The sequence below is a fragment of the Micrasema longulum genome, unplaced genomic scaffold (assembly GCF_059751315.1).
Source record: "Micrasema longulum isolate JH-2025_06_02 unplaced genomic scaffold, ASM5975131v1 h1tg000504l, whole genome shotgun sequence".
Lineage (NCBI taxonomy): Eukaryota > Metazoa > Arthropoda > Insecta > Trichoptera > Brachycentridae > Micrasema > Micrasema longulum.
In genome coordinates, this window is record NW_028277701.1 from 138,874 (window position 1) to 142,647 (window position 3,774).

At 31.5% G+C, this 3,774-nt stretch overlaps 1 long non-coding RNA gene across 1 annotated transcript; it reads left to right on the top strand.

The window, feature by feature from the left end:
* The first annotated feature begins 982 nt into the window (after positions 1-982).
* LOC148281012 (uncharacterized) lies at positions 983-3,418 on the top strand. Its single transcript, XR_015822452.1, has 2 exons — positions 983-1,158; positions 2,022-3,418. It is a non-coding gene; the product is annotated as an uncharacterized LOC148281012 (long non-coding RNA).
* Positions 3,419-3,774: the final 356 nt, after the last annotated feature.

A 3,774-nucleotide genomic window follows, 5' to 3' on the forward strand; every position in this document is an offset into this window, starting at 1 on the left:
GTAATAAAGACAGATTAATTTCAAAATAATAATAATAATGATCCCTTTGCAATCCAAGCAACCATGTAACTTTTTTTAGAAATGGTGTTGGATTGACTCGATATGGTCAATATGAGTCCTATAGAATGGATACCAAATTGGAGAAGCATATTATTCTAGATGGGGTCGTACTAGTGAGTAATAAAGGGTTTTTATGGTACCTATTAGTATTTTTGAAGTCCGTCGTCATTCTATTGATGAAACTGAGAAGTTTGAGAGATTTGTTTACAATATTATCAATGTGTTCACGATAGAAGAGTTTACTATCTAAATTAATGCCAATATCCTTTATTGACGAAACCATTGGAAGGTAAACACTTTTTAGTTTGTTGTTGAATTGCATAGGTTTTTTTTGTCGCGCGAAAGATATTATTTTACATTTATCAATTGACAATTCATTAAAACAATTAATATCCTGTTGTAAAAGAAGACCGAGCTGGTGTAGTCTGAGATTAGAGAATTTACAAACATAAAATCGATATCGATCATACTACCTATCCATTTTTTTAAATATATTAGGCATTGTAATCTAGGAATAAAATAATTTACTGCAGGTACATTATAAAAGTTACTAAATCATTTTACTCGTGAATTTAATCTTTTCCTCGAAAAAATCCTAATAAATTTGTTTTTAAAAACTTAACGGGATAGGGAGTAACTAAGCCAAAACCAGTCAATCAGAAATATATATGGGCATAAAAAAATAAAACGAAAACCCTTCGCGGCACGGTTAGCTCAATCAACACCTAGCCCAATAGTGAAAGAAAAAAAACATGTTTTTTTTTACATATTGAAACTATTGTTGGAGCCTACCACAGATATACTAAATTCAGTGGAGCCTACCTAAGTGACCGAATGAAATCAATATATGGCAACACGATTTTTTGACAGGTGTCTAAAATCATTCCAACCATTCCTACTTCCCACCACCCCACTTTGCCACACTTCCAGGACAATATTTATAACAGTGCGTGGTTTTTAAGGTTATGTTACTAAATAATCCGTGGGTTATGTAAATAAATAGAAATTGTTAGTTTACGTTATCCTCGTAACAATAATATTTAAACGCATATTGATTTCAAACTTTTATTTATCGGATTCTTCTATTGAACACCAAATGTAAGTTGTTTTTATTTCATTATTTGAATTATTTGTATTCAGAATATTAAAATTGCATGGCTGCCGCAGCCTCTATAAACAATGTACAACATGCTAATATTTAATGAATTTCGCGCTGTATTCCCAGCTAGATTCAGAAATAATAAATAAGTACTCGGTATTTATGCAATTAATTATTAAATAGGATTACAGACATAAATAGGAAGTATATTATTTTGGAATTTCGCGTCTCTTAGTTAGCTATATCTTGGAATAATTTGATCTAATTGGTGAAAAGCGACTGTTTTTTGACAATAAGCCAAGCGTTAAAGCCGCGTTTTTTGTAAAAACCGTATTTATGGAGTAATACCTCTAAAATGTATGTTTTTGACTATCTAAAAACAATAACTTTTTTGTATTCAAATTCATACTAGAATAATTCGGCCTTTGATTCCTCATTTGCTGGTTTATGGCTCTACACACTGCATAACATTCAGCATTTTAGCTATGTTTGAACATACATAATATGTTTTTTATACCTATATATTTTTATTAGTTTAAAACATTTATACAATAAATTCTTAATATATATTATTATATAATAAATCCTTAACTCTTCCATCTGTCGACTTTTGGGAAGTGAATGAGCTGAAACCTTTATTGATGTAGGTAAGATTCTTCTTGCTGAATTTCAGTAATCATTTAAACAAGCCAGTGACCGGTCATAAGCCCTGTAAATGACAAGATTTCCTTATTTTCTCGAAAATGTTCTCCTACTCTGTTGTAAAACATAAATAACTACATTTCTTTTTTTCTTATAAAAAAATATTTTCTCTGTAATTCAAATCTAATTTACAGAATTTTTTAAATTTCTCCTTTTTTAGATAATGGGAAAAGTCAAGAAATTCCGCACAAAAAGTTCTGCAAACAGTACAGTCGTACCTAAACCTATTCCGGAAATCGCTCCTTCAATAATATCACAAATCTTACCCAAGGACTGCGACATTGCGAGTGTAAGATCCTTCAAATCTATCAAAAACAAGTTTGGAATCAAGAAACAAATAAAAAAGACAGACAAAGTTAAACTTAAAAAAGAAATACTTAAACAGAAGATAGATTTAATAAAGGAAACAGAAATTGTTAGTAAAAAAAAGAAAGGGAAAAAGAAACTAAATGAATTTTCTAAACCTGATATTAATCCGTTCTACAGTGCAAATGAAAATAAGAAATTTGAGCCTGACGAAGAGGAGGAATACGTTAAATTAGCAAAGAAAGTTAAAGGTATTCAGAAAAAGGAACAACGGAAGAAACAGAAACAAAAAGATATTAATACTTTGAAAATGCTTATGTCTAAGAAAATTAAGAAATAAGTGACTTTTAATCATTTGGTAGCGTGATGACTAAATTCACTTTCAAAAACAGAAGTTTTTACATAAAACATGCTAAATTTGATGCTCTTTCATATGTTCTTCTGGTGCCACTCCAGGGTGGAAGTTGGCTATCATCATGGCAATTTTTTTTGTCTTCAGTGGAACCACTCTATAAGCCAGGAGATACGTCGTTCTTTTTCGTGCACTGCGTTTTCCTTCAACTTTTACTTGTAATATGGTACGGGCTATTTTGCACTTTTCTCCCGCATAAATGTCCAGTGGTCTAGCTTTTATTTTCTCAATTGTATTTATTATTTCTCTTTCTTTTTTCATGTGTCTTAATACTTCTTCGTTGAAAACTCTGTCTACCTGTGATATTTTAAGCATTCTTACATAGGACTATATTAAAAATAAATATGAAAAAAAGGATATATCGTCGGTCGACGTTCATTACTGCCAATGTACAATTTTGGCAAAAATTATATTTTTATTTTTAACTCTTATTGAATGTTACCTAATCATACTATACGCCTAGGACCTATAGTAGGCGAGCTTTCTGAAGAAGAACAGTAACACCGATCGGAGTAAATAATGTGTTAGACTTGATTTTAAAATCAGTTTTTACTATCTCCTGGAAAAAGTTGGTTTAGTAGATTGGCGGTAACGCACCCCCACCGACTATATGTCTCTCTAGAGCTTCTTTCAATATGACCATGTTAAAGGTTCATGTTATGTTCTTTTCACACATTAAGCTATATGACAAAAGGAATTATTTGCTTGTCCTGCTTACTTGACTTGTTCAGTTTAGAAAATGACAGGTATACCTTTTTGCCATCTCACTACCAAATGAAATACCTGAACGAAATTACAAAAACTGTAAAATCTATCGAAATAAAACCACTGAATATATTTATATCGTCTTCGTTTTCCTATTCACACCAAGTGGAACATAAGTCAGTGCACTGCATTAATACTTCAATTACACCCTATCTGGATCAATTTTATTACATGCAAGCAAGGTGATCAGTCTTATGCTTCGGGTGTCAGTCAAGGGACTATGAAGTATCGCAGTGTAACTTTAAACCAATATTTCACATCCCTCTTTTTACCTTATTAGCCATCGAATTGAACACACTTATAAAGGGTTCTGATTCTATTTCAAACAGTATTCTTCAGCTGCCCAGACACGAGATTTACGGTAGAACTCTGTCCAAACTCTAGTCATCCGATAGCCAAATATCCGGATCGTTATCAGGAAATATAAAAT